The sequence below is a fragment of the Chrysemys picta genome, chromosome 3, assembly GCF_011386835.1.
Source record: "Chrysemys picta bellii isolate R12L10 chromosome 3, ASM1138683v2, whole genome shotgun sequence".
In the NCBI taxonomy this organism is placed as follows: domain Eukaryota; kingdom Metazoa; phylum Chordata; order Testudines; family Emydidae; genus Chrysemys; species Chrysemys picta.
The window spans coordinates 51622185-51635675 of NC_088793.1; the positions used below are offsets into that span (position 1 = coordinate 51622185).

General features: G+C 44.4%; 1 protein-coding gene across 10 annotated transcripts in view; it reads left to right on the plus strand.

Annotated features, from left to right (window-relative positions):
* Positions 1–13491, plus strand: part of LOC101949232 (isoaspartyl peptidase/L-asparaginase-like) — a 236845-nt gene that overhangs the window by 3172 nt on the left and 220182 nt on the right. The gene's annotated exons all lie outside the window — the stretch shown is intronic.

Below are 13491 nucleotides of genomic sequence, written 5' to 3' on the forward strand. Positions count from 1 at the left end.
TGTGCCTGACAAGCTGCAGACCACTCCCGGTCTTACCCCAGAGCAGTTTGATAGTACAAACAGTCCATCAAGCCTCCATACTTGGGCAGGGCTTCCTTCTTTTCTGCCTGGGATGCTCCCCAGTTCAGTCTTTGTTCCTAAGGTGTTTCCAGGTGTTGTGTTGTAGGGGAGTGAGGCCCTGTTATGATGTCACTTCCCCCTTTTATATCTTTTTCCAACATGCTGGAAAGATCTTTTGCTGTGACCTGAGTCAAACAGTCCCCATTGTGTAGTGCTATCTCTGAGAGGTTTCTGTTGTACCAAGGTTCTGGGGTAATCCTTGTGAGGGTATGTATCTCCTCAATAGGCCATCAACATTGTTTGGCCTTTTTATTGTTGTACCTGAAAGGCTGCTTATGGGTGTTCCCAACCTCACAACATGTTTCATAATACATACATAGCAAAAATTTATAACTTCCTATACCATGATAGCACATACAACTTAACAAGATATTAATGTTCAACATGCAAAGACTTTTAGAATGATACCTCACAAGGCATACGTTGTACAAAACATATCAATATCCCCATGGTGAATATGGGGTGCAGAGTGTGTCTTTGGGGCAGAGTGTCATAAGTACTACCCAGAAAGAAAGATCATAGGCACTGTTCAGTGACAAATGCTCTTGGCCAAGTTTATTGCCCTCAAGGCACAGTCCCAATTCCCTGGATCTGTGGTTACAGGTAGGCTAATACATGAGTATCTAATGGCAAGGAGTGGCTCGGTCAGTGAATTACTCTGACATTTATGGACTGAGACAAACAACTTATATACCACCTTATTTATTTCATGGCACCTGCTTGTTACCTCCCCTTGTATCTTGCTCCAGTTGTCTCAGGCAAAATATCCCTGTTCATCACTTCTGTCAAACCCTCTTATCTGGTGTTAAGTCAGGATGTACCTTTGTTAATCTTCCCGAGTGTGTTCACATGCATACCTAGTATCTGTTACTTCTTAGGAGTGTCTGTGTTCTAGGAACACTAGCAGTACCTTTGCCAAGTTCATGTATCCGACAGTAAAACTTGTAAACATCTGCTTTAATACATGGCTATAATATGGTTCAGGCCTCAGATCTTATACCAGGCCCAGTGCTCCAGGCTCTCTCTCTCTCTCTCTCTCTCTCTCTCTCTCTTCCCCCTACAGGAGTATACAGAAGAATAGGATAGGTTAGAATAATGCATTTTTGCAAGTGAGTGGGAAGATAGTGGTAGAACTGTAATAGATAGAATTTGTGTGTGGCTATTATGCCTTGTTAATTTTGCATCAATTCAAAGGCCTACAGATGGAAACCTTGCTCAACCTCAAAATAAAGCACAGTAATTTAAGCTGACAAGTATTTTCAAAATGCAAGTAACAGGTAGAGTGCTGTAAACTCTTTGAAACGGTGAGCCAAATATTTAGGGGCAATTTAAAGGCTAACAGTACTCTTTAAAAATACAAAAAAGCTTTAACATACTAACTGCAGTTATAAGAATCCATTCACTACTAGCTGTGCACCTGCTGCCATCATCAGTTGAGAACATATTTAACTTTTTAAAAAATCAGAAATAATAGTTTATCTACTGTCAGTATAAATAGCACTGACTATTACTACAATGTAAAGCAAGGTCAGAAAAAAAGCAACCCTCTTTCTTCTGTTTTCCCCCCTCTATTTGTTTGTTTTGGGAATTTGACTGTGCTTTGTGCTTACTTAGCTTGTACTCTTTCCTCCACACATTCGGTTAGCAGCTGATCTACATGGGGCAGGCACCTACACCTACTGTAGGTGAAGTAATTATTACTGTTATACCCTGCAGGATTGGGGTTTAGTCCACTTTCCTCATTTGTTTGTGTTTTTTTCCCACAGCAATATGAGACCAAACATTTTAAAAACAGGAAATTGTAACTGTAAATTCACAAGTATTGGCAGGTGATTGATAACAAGTGTAATACCTGGGTAGAAGGGTGGACTCTAGATAATTAGCCATACCCAAATCTGATCATAACCCTGGTTCCGGGGCTCTGTTTATTATCTCAGAAAGAAACTGTAGAGAGACAACATAAAATAACAATCTCATTCTCAAACGAGATCAGGGATCGGCAACCTTTGGCATGGGTAAGCCCCCTGGCGGGCCGGGCTGGTTTGTTTACCTGCCACGACTGCAGGTTCGGCTGATCGTGGCTCCCACTGGCCGCGGTTCGCCGCTCCAGGCCAATGGGGGCTGTGGGAAGCGGCGCGGGCTGAGGGATGTGCTGGCCGCTGGTTCCCGCCACCTCCATTGGCCTGGAGCAGCGATCAGCGGCCTGTGGGAGCCGTGATTGGCTGAACCTGCGGTCGTGGCAGATAAACAAACCAGCCCGGCCCGCCAGGGGGCTTACCCATGCCAAAGGTTGCCGATCCCTGATCTCGTTTGAGAATGAGATTGTTATTTTATCTGCCACGACCGCAGGTTCAGCCAATCACGGCTCCCACAGGCCGCTGATCGCTGCTCCAGGCCAATGGAGGTGGCGGGAACCAGCGGCCAGCACATCCCTCAGCCCGCGCCGCTTCCCACAGCCCCCATTGGCCTGGAGCGGCGAACCGCGGCCAGTGGGAGCCACGATCAGCCGAACCTGCAGTCGTGGCAGGTAAACAAACCAGGCCGGCCCACCAGGGGGCTTACCCTGGCGGGCTGTGTGCCAAAGGTTGCCGATCCCTGATCTAGATTGTGCCTCTCAGCCTTCACTAGCTTCCTGGTCAGAATTTCTACCCACTCTAGGTGGGTCCACTTCATAGTGCTCTGTTGTATTTCAAGGAGAATGTTCTCCTCTGTACCCCTAATTGATATCATCACATGATTTTGCCTAGCGAGGTTAGATGATTCCCAGTGCTTGCCTGCTGGGCTCCTCTCCAGAACAGGGTTGAGTGCTCCCCTGCCCTCCTAGCCCTTAAAGGGGTAGACTCCACTATTACAACCTGCAGAAACTTTTAACTCCTATTTTTCAACTGATTATATCTCATTCTATGTTGTCCTTTTAACATTCAGCTAGAATCCATGGACTTCTAGGACAGCACAGCAAGTTCACTTTATTTTAAACTGTTCAGATCTTTCGGTTGCTTTGAAGCATTTTATACGCAAAGGTCTAGATTTACAAAGGGATTTAGGTGCTAAACTCTCATCTCATTGAAATCAATTGAAGATAGGCACCTAAATCCCTTTGTGAATCTGCACCATAATGTTGTTGGATCTTATTTAATAATGAGCAGAACAAATCACAGAAATAAAAAAATGCAGAAAACCTTGGTAAGTTATTGAGAACTACCAGACTTAAACTTGTTATATGTAGAGCACTACCTCTTAGAGAGAGGTCCTCTTATGGATCACTTCCTCACGCAGTCCTGGTACCAAAGCAACCACACTTATGTCTTCCTAGTGAAAACTATCTAGTGTTCAGTTAAATAATTGTTTTCCCATATTTGAGGAAAAATGATTAAGGAATAAGTTTTGTGATTGAAAATTACACAGTGGATGAGTGAGGTGTTAAACAAACCAAGTGCAGAGTTAGTGATATGTAGATAAATGAAGAGAGTAACAGGGAGAGGGACAGCAATGGGGTGCAAGGGAACAAAAAAGAGATGGAGAAGGGGAAAGGTCTGCAAAATGAAAAACACGCTATACAGACTGGCTTCCAATTTCTGCCTATGCAACTCCTGAGAGTTTATTCTAAGCAGAACTGGTAGTGCTACCTACACTTAAGATTATCCAATACTTCACATTATAAGCATCTGTTTTCAATTTCTGGTATCTTTGCCAAACTTCAACCGTTCAGGTTGAAACAACATCACTTTAGTTCATTCCTAGTCCATAATGTGTCCTGTATGTTGAATGAAGTCCTGTGGAAAAAAGAGTATGTGATCTTGTAATAAAAGGCTGTATCACAGACATGGGCAAACTATGGCCCACGGGACCGTCCTGCCCGGCCCCTGAGCTCCCGGCCCGGGAGCCTAGTCCCCGGCCTCTCCCCCGCTTTCCCCTCCTCCACAGCCATGCTGCTGCACGGGCCGCACTGTGGCCTGCTGCTCCCGCTGGGCAGCATGGTGAGCACAGCTGGCTCTGGTTGGGTGTCATGGCTGGGAGCTCCTGCTGCTGGTAAGGGGAGGTGGAGCAGTGGGGTTGGGTAAGGGAGCAGGGAGTCTTGGGGGCAGTCAGGGAGGAGGGGGCGGTTGGATGGGGCAGAGGCTGGGGGGGGCGGTCAGCGGATGGGGAACAGGGAGAGTTGGGAGTGGGAGTCTCGGGGGGCCTGTCGGGGGTGGGGATGTGGATAGAGGTTGGGAGGCAGTCAGGGGACAGGGAGCAGCGGGGGTTGGATAAGGGGGTTGGATACTGGGGGGCAGATAGGGGCAGGAGTCCCGAGATGTGATGGTCAGGTGACGAGGAGCAGAGGGTGGTTGGATAGGGGGTGGGAGTCCCGGGGGGGCTGTCGGGGTGGGGGTGTGGATAGGGGTCGGGGCAGTCAGGAGACAGGGAGGTTGGATAGTGGGCGGGGGTCCTGGGAGGGGGCAGTTAGGGGACAAGGAGTGGGGGGGTTGGATGGGTCAGGGGTTCTAAGGGGGGCAGTCAGGGGGCGGGAAGTGGGAGGGGGCGGATAGGGGGCGGGAGCCAGGCTGTTTGGGGAGGCAGTCTTCCCTACCCTGCCCTCCATACAGTTGCACAATCCCGATGTGGCCCTCAGGCCAAAAAGTTTGCCCACCCCTGCTGTATCATGATGCATTTACAGAAAGGAGGGAAAAATTAAAATTGCCTTAACCCTAGCATTTCCTAACTTTTGAATGCTTGACTTTGCAACCTTAATGTTCTTTTAACAGTTTTTGTATGTAATTTGAATATACAGGGAGACTGTTTATGCAATGTAAATTTCACTTGGTCTGGTGTTTTGGATTTTCTAGTGCATTTAACCTCACAGATTATGCAAAATTTGAAAGACTTGGCTGGGACCCAGTAGGAAATCCACCACACCTAATGGGCCCTTTCTGATGCCATCATAAAAGTATGATAAGGGATAAAACACATCAGAAAAGGACCAGCAGTCTAGTAAACATCCTGTTATGACCACAGCTCTGTCACTTGTCACATGCTTTGATTATATAGTACACAAAATTCTGTATAAATGTACATTCTAATAATTATATATTCAGGTATTCAGCATTGAATGCACGAACCTTCATTCAGACTATCAAATCAAAATTCTGTTCTCTCCAGGAGTACAACTCTGAATGCAACCTGCTCTCTGGAATTTATGACCTGGGATTAGACCCAACAAAATGGGGTTTTGAAATTTGTATTGGGTAGAAACTTTCACTTTTCTCTTTAAGGAAATGTGGGTTTCCCTCCACAGTTGGGTTGTGAGTGGAAGCCCTAATAAGAATGTTTCTAGTTTACCTAGATTGCAGTGCCAGCCTTCAAGAGTTGGTAACCCATAGGAGACAACAAAAGGGAAACTGTCACAATTTTTCAAAGCAGGAGTCAAAATTAGACTAATGGAGAAGCACATCACTCTGGGATTATACAGCGGTGCCCCTACCTACATATTGTCATTATTCTTCTAGCACTTTCCTGCTTGAGCCATGCACCCCTGCTAATTACATTCCCTTCTTGCTCATCCTGCTTCACTCTTCCTTCCACGCTACTAAGGGTATGTCTATACTGCAATTAAAAACCTGGGCTGGCCCATGCCAGCTGATTCAGGCTCTAAGGATTTCGGCTAAGGGACTGATTAATTGTGGTGTATATGTTCAGGCTTGGCTCTGTGAGGTGCGAGGGTCCTAGAGCTCGGGCTGCAGCCCAAGCCTGAATGCTTACATTGCAATTAAACCCCTTAGCAGGATCCCTGGAAGCCCAAATCAGCTGGCACGGGCTAGCAATGTATTTTTAATTGCAGTGTAGCTATACCCTTAGTGGAATAATGTCCCTAATCCTGTATGCTACACAATCATATTTTTTTTTCTTATTTCCTCAGCCTCTCCCACAATGACCCACATTCCTGTCCAAAACATACAGCATCATAATTACAAACCGTTTACATAGAGATGAAATCCTGCCCTATTAAAGTGAATGGGATTTTTGCAGTTTACTTCAGTGGGGTCAGCATTTCATACATAATGTGTACAATGGGAAAACAAGCAACCTCTTAGCACTTCCTGAAGCCTTACTTCTCTGTGCCTAATGTCATGTCTCTGTTCCATGTCATATTTAGTCTTCCATACTGCAAATAGCACATACTGTTTAATGTTATGTACATAATAGATTGCAAGCTCCTGAGAAGCAGAGTTGCTTGATTCTTTCTGTAAAGCTCGTTAGCCATATGTTGAGAATTTTATAAAGATACTAAATTATTGTGCTGTATATAGCCCACATGATCCTTACAAATATAAAAGTCCACAATTTAAATGCAAAACTTTTGTAAGAGGAAAAACCAGTCCTGACTTTGGTTTTGTTCACTCAGATTGCTATATTGAAACTGCTTTAGTTATAAGAAGTGGCATTTCTGTAGGGGAATTATAATTTTCTTCAGTATGCTTTGACTTGGAAGTAATGAAAATAAGGGAAATTTTTCATAGTATCCTAACAAAGGCCCTGATTCAGCAAAGCATTTAATTACATGATAAATTTTCAGCTTCAGTTGGACTACTCACATGCTTGAAGTTATGCATGTGCTTATATAACACTGACAGACCCTGGTGGTTGTTGGCTGGGATCCAACCTGGGACCTCTAAAGCTAAATGTATGAGCCGCTACTGCATGAGCTAAACGCCATGTAGCCCTTAGCTAAGGCTGTAGAGCAGACTCATTAATCTCTAAGTGGTCTCAGTACCACTAGAGGGGACAGAACATCACACCCAGGAGGTATGTGAGTTACACTTACATGATTTGCTGAATTAGGGCTCCAGGGAGCATGTCTAATTTAGTTCATACACTAAAATTATTATGTAACACTTGTAAAAGCCAAAGAAAATATCCAACTACTGGAATTGGCACAGCAGGTTAGTAACAAAATTACAAATGTAATAATAGTTATCAACTGCATTTAAGATCCATTTTGTAAATACATTTAAAATAACTCTTCTTGGAGAAAGTTTTGACTCACTTTGTCTGGCCCTCATATCAAAGGTACAGCTGTACTGCATAGAAAAAGGAAGTTCACTGTTGTAAAACATTTCCCATAAATTGCTTGGAAATAAATATAATTAAAGGATTGTAACCACATCTATGTAAATAGCAGTGGCCACTCTGTAATCACTTCTTTCTCTATTCCATTTTTCATGCCGCAAATAAATATTGTACAGTGATGGTTGTGTCCTACTTCCACCACAAACATTAGCTGTGCTTTTAAAACTCCTCTTCTCTAAGTGTTCTTATTATTATGGAACATTGTGATAACTGTAATTTAGCTAGGTTTTGCTATTGGCCACTCTGTTTTAAAGAGCTGTAAACATGTTTTAAAACTAATGTAGGATACACTGAAATAGAACACTTTTTTTTTTCCAAACTGATTTAGCATAATTCACTATCATTAAAAGATGCCATTTTGTACTTAAGATGAGAACTATTTCATTTACTTTACTTGCATTAAACTTGCTGGTTCACTAAAAGGCGCTTGTTTTTTCAAGCAAAATTCCCTTTAAAATAAACAAGTAAATAGTGTATAAGAGTTAATGAAAACAAAAGTGTTTCACTGACAAAAACTTTCAAAATTACTTTCCCCCATTGAGTTAAAATGCAATTGAGAAATACAGGTTCTCCAAGTAGCTATGAGACCTTCCATACTGTAAGCCAGGAGACAGTTGAAGTATCAGTAAAGGCAGGAAGGGAGCCACTAAAACAGTTTGGCTTTGGTGAACTGGCATTGGCTAGGGCCTTCTGAGGGAAGACAAAGCACTACTAGTATTAATCATCCTCAAAACCAAATATACTTAATTACCAGCATGCATCCCTGTTAAATGTAGTACCATCGGTTACCAGCTTTGCTTGTTACTTTGCGGTATGCTCATTTATTAGGGTTACTCTTCTGAGGGTGGGGGCTTCTGTACTTCTATCAAGGTTCTGCTTGTGTCACTTGTGTTCTCATACAGAGCTCTACTTCTCTGTGCTGCAAGTTCACTCCCAATAGAGCTATCCTGCAGGACCTAGGTTCCCCAGAGCTGGGTTCTTCCAGCCCCAGAATCGCACACACACATTAACAGAGCACATCTGAGAGGACCAGGTTAATCAGCACTCCCAAGCTGACTCCTTATATGTCCCTGGACTCAGCAGGCTGGGTCGAACAGCACCTCCAAGCTGTGACCCTCGTATGCCATCGGTACCGCACCGGAATAAGCATGCCAGAGCAGGCTGGCTCGAGCAGCACTTTCAATCTGCCATCCTCATATGTCCCTGGTTCAGCATGTCTCTATCCCCATTTTCATGTTACAATTGTTTTGGTAGTAACCCACTTGATGAGCAAACCCCAGAAGAGTTTTGGGAGCTGCAGGGATCTTTTAGTATAAGTACAAGGAGCATTGCTGCAGAACAAATGAGGAAACCAAAAAAACCAAAACAACAACCTAACCAAAGGGGGAGAGAGAGAGAGAGAGAGAGAGAAGCAACCCACTTAATCATGAAAGTTATTTATTGCCAGGTAATAACCATAGGGGAGTCAAACAAAGCGGTTATAATATTAAATCTGACTTAAATTTGATTATAAAAGTCAGGTTTACAAAACTGTAACTGATCACACAAGTCAGGGTCAGATGGCTATACCTAGAGAGAGAGAGGTTCTCACCACTCCATGAAGCTTGAATTGATCGGAGTTCCCAGGTGGTGGTGGTAGCTGAGGGTCCGGAGTGCTGGAGTCAGGCAGAGCCCCCAGCACGATCAGTCAGGAGAAGATGAAGTCCCTATGAAACTGATGCAGATTTTGCATTAGAACACTTACTTGAGTGTGGGTAGGAGTTTTTGTAGCGAAACAACAATGGTTCAAGGGAGAACACTAGATTTGCTTATGTGTAAACAAGGGAGTATACCAAAGTTGTTTTTGTTCAGCCTATACCATGGAAGCTGATCATTCCTCGCTTTGGGTGGTGTTCCTTGGAGGGTTCTCACAATGCAATTAAGGAGCTTCACTATTTTGGATACTAATAAAGGATTTATTACTAGGATTGGTTTTATAATTACTGAGCTGGGTGTGTGTAGGCGTGGGTTAATTAACTTCTGGAGCAGAGATCCCCCATGATGCAGTGGTTCCCTGCTTTTCTGGTCCCAGAGTTCCATGCAGTTCTTGCCTTGGAATCTCTGTTCTCCATTCTGTATGCTAATGGAGATGCCTCCTTGTCCCATCTTTGATGCAAATGAGGCTAGGGGAGTTTCCTTAATCTTGTCATCCTTATCCCAGGGGTTTAGGTGTGTCTCCCACTGCCTTTTCATTGCTTTTTGTCATTCTTTTTTCTGATGCAGATTTGGTTCAAGCAGAGGCTAGGGGGGAAGGTCTTTCATGAGTCAGACAGTCTGGGTACTGCACACTAGTTCCCCAAGAACACAGAGCTGCTAGGTAACAAGTTCCCCCATTGATGGGGTGCTTGCATTGAGTAAGTATCCCCATTGCATCCTTACTCCATGGTACTGGGTCTGATCTTCAATCCATTGCAACCGCCTCATCAGTCGCTGGATCCAGCAAACGAGTAGAATCAGACTAGTATAATTTGGAAACCGATCATCGCCACAATGGGGTGAAGCATGATACACTTCTACCCCGATATAATGCGACCTGATATAACACAAATTCGGCTACAACGCGGTAAAGCAGCGCTCCGGCAGATCAAAGCAAGTTCAATATAACGCGGTTTCACCTATAATGTGGTAAGATTTTTTGGCTCCCAAGGACAGCGTTATATCCGGGTAGAGGTGTATTCAAAAGAATTGTTGCATTGGGGCTCCACCCAAGCAAAGTCTCCCACCTGGAGTGATGTCCTGTGTTTTTAGTGTAGCTGCCAGCCTAGAGATGATCTGGTTGTGGTGTTGAATCTCGAGTTTGCCATTCTCCCCCCAAGGTTTGGAGCTTCAGCAGCTCAGTTTGAAGGAAGGGTGAGTTAATAGTCCCTTAATGACAGTGAGACCCATTCCCAGTGAAATAGGGGAAACTGTCTTGTAGAGCTCAGGATAGGCTTTTAAATGTTGTACAGTCCATATAGGCACCGTAAACTTAATATCACAACTAACAATAGTGGTTACATTACAGAAACAGCAAGTAATGTCAGGCATCATGGGTTAAATCCAATGTCCATTAATCAATACAATATTACATCTCATTCTTACACACACACATGCTTTACTAACATAGATGAAAACAGACCCTTTTTCCTGGATAACATCGAATAAACAGTGAGACTTATTCCCAGATTGTGGGAAGAAGCATTCATCATGTTCCTATAAGGCTTGGTCTTCACCGATATAGCCCAAACCTTTTATCCTACACCCCTTTACATTTACTGTGTTCCACATATTATCTTTCTGCCAGGCCCAAGTGTTAGGATCTCTGGAGTACATTATTGTGTTATCATTAATCTGTAATCCCAGTGGGACTACTGCGTGGATTACTCTAATTTCTTTACCTGCCACAGTTAGCATGAATAACTGCAAGCTTTGATGGTGAAGCATTAACTAGTCTCCACCAGGGCCAGAGGACCAATTCTTCCTCCGTTACATGGGGCCGAATCAAGTAGATTGCCTCCATGGGAATTTGTCCTGCTATGGCTTGCCGAATCATTCCCATGATTATCTTCTGGGTGAGAGCCTGCGCTTGCTCACATGCTGAGGTTAATGAGACATTATTCTGGAGGGACTGTACACCAGACATCATTAACTCTTCATCTTTTTCTATGAGTCTTTCCCACCCAGGAAAATACCTTACTTATTAACTGCTGTTCCTCACTTAACTGTTTCAAAGATGCTGTTAATGTGGTTCCTATCTTTTCTATATTTTTGATTGCATATGATAGTTTATTAGCCAGAACTTCTATATTTGTGGCATCAACTAAAGAGATTCCTGTTTCTACAGGTGCAATCCAATCACTTAATTCCCTTTTGACTGTATTTACATGGTCAACCTCTTGCCACATGCTTACCCATTCATCTCAACCCTTATGGCTAGTTCCAATAAAGGGGGCGCATGCAGGTGGAATGTGAGAGATATTGATGCCTTTTAAGTAGATTTGAACCTCCTTCAGAGAAGTTCGAGGTTGAAGAAATAAATGTTCTTGTTCCAATTTCAACACATGGGGTCCTGAAACTGAGGCTCTTAAACATCAGAGGGGAGTAAGATTTGTGATCAAAGGGTCAAAATTTAAAACTTTTTTTTTGTTTGTTTTTTTGTTGGCCCAATTCCACTCTGTACAAATTGGGCTCATGGAATCCCTCTGAAATGGCAATGTGCCCACAGAATTTAAACCAAATTGTTGGCATGAACTTGTCACAACGTGTGCCCTTTTAATGGAACTACCCAATCTGGGGAACCTTGATGAATCAAGTCATGTCCAGCCAAAGTCCAGTTCAGTGGTTCCCAGTTTATGAGGAACCGTGTGATATTCTTTCCCGCTGGCGTGATCAGAGACAGCTGTAGTTCATCTCCGGGTAATGGAGGTGTCTGGGTTCTGACAACAATGATGACACATAGGGGCATGGTTGCTCCCCAAACAACGGAGGAAACCAGGACTATCCTGCACCTTCTGCCACCTGGGAGGCTGTCACAGGTTGTATTTGGTGGTGTATGTCCCTTTCAAGACCACAGCAGCTTACAGAAGAATGGGACGGAGTCTGGTGTGGTCTTAGTTTCATAACAAAACTTGAGTGACTCCCCGGTGGCACTCTGCGTGCAATTGGCAACGCTTTCCCAGGGGCAACCTGAGGATTTGCCGACAGTGTAGAACTGGTAGTGACGGTACAGGGCCAGGGGGTTGCTCCCATTCCCATAGAATTCATGCATGTGGCACAGCAATTTTACTTCCTGGGTTCCAGCTGGCAAGCACCTCCAGAGGTTCAGAGGGATCACAGGTTCAGCATAGAGCCTGGACAGCATCAGACTCCAGACACTTATGAACAGCAGAGTGCTGGTGAAATGGTGGGATATCATGGCTTGTGTTTGGGACCTATGAAGGGGCAGAGACAACAAACTCCCACATTTCTCCCCCACCCCCATATATACTGGGAGAGTCTGGGACCAATATTGCAGGGTGAACATGAAGCAGTGACCTACATGAGAGTGGCCATAATAAGTCAAGGATTTCTCTGGCCTTTTCCTGCCTCAACATCAGGGTAGGCACTGACAAGCCCACCTGATACGTATTTTCCACCAGCCCCAAGCCTGTCCTTCTTGCTGGCCAAGAAGAGTGGCTAGCAGGATGGAGAAGACAGTTATACTATTCCCTGTGGGTCAAGTGGTTTACTCTTCCACTCTTTTACCTGATAAATACTGGGGCTGGCCCAATTCACAATAAAGCAGTGGCCATCCCAGGTGAGTGTCAAAGAGTGCTCCTTTGCTGAAAACTTTCTGTACATTACTGGTTGGCCTAATTGTTATATGTACAAAATTCTCTTACTTACACACTCTAGGGGCACCCACCTTTACCCTGTTTGTATGGCTCCAGGTGAAAGGCACCTAACTTTACTCCTCCGTGGGATCCAGGCAAACACCCTTTCCCCGTGGGCTCAGAGCAAACACCCTTTCCCTGCGGACTCGGGGCTTAATCCTTTGTGGGTTACAGGGTCTCCCACCAGCGAAAGAGCCCCACACAGCAATACCCCATTCAATCTCCACCTATCAACAATCACCAAAACAGAATGCACACGCCATACACACAACACTCACAACTTTTAATAAGACAGATGAACCCTTCCTGATGGCCAGCCAGGATCAGGTCCATCTAGGGGACTCCAGCCTCTGCACGGTGCCACCGGCAGAGTGCTGAGGTCTGGCAGCTCCAATCCTGGGGCTGTTTCCTGCAGTTGGTTCCCTTTCCCAGGGGCATTTCCCTTTCTTCATTACCCAGTTCTCTAACCTGTTGGTTTTCTCCTGTCTCAAGCGAGCAGCCAAGTTTTTTTTTCCAGCCATCTCTACGTCCCTTATCTCACTAATGATCCCTACCCAAAAGCCCTTTCACGCAGTCCCAGTATTGCTCTAAAATCTTTACTTTTAAGGCACAACTCTTTAACTCCTTATTGCATGGTCCTACAGTTATTCTAAGCATGATTCTTAAAAGTTACAGGATGTTACAAAATATTCTATGAGAGAGAGACCTCGCTAAAGGAGTTTAGTCTGAAAAAGGAAGAGAGTTTGCGCAGGCCTGTGCCTCAGATTACCCACTCCACAGCAACTACTCAACAAGTACCGCGTGACTAAGGTCACGTGCTGCCCGAATTCCCCACCAATTTGTTACCAGCTTTGCTCATTACTTTGGGATATGC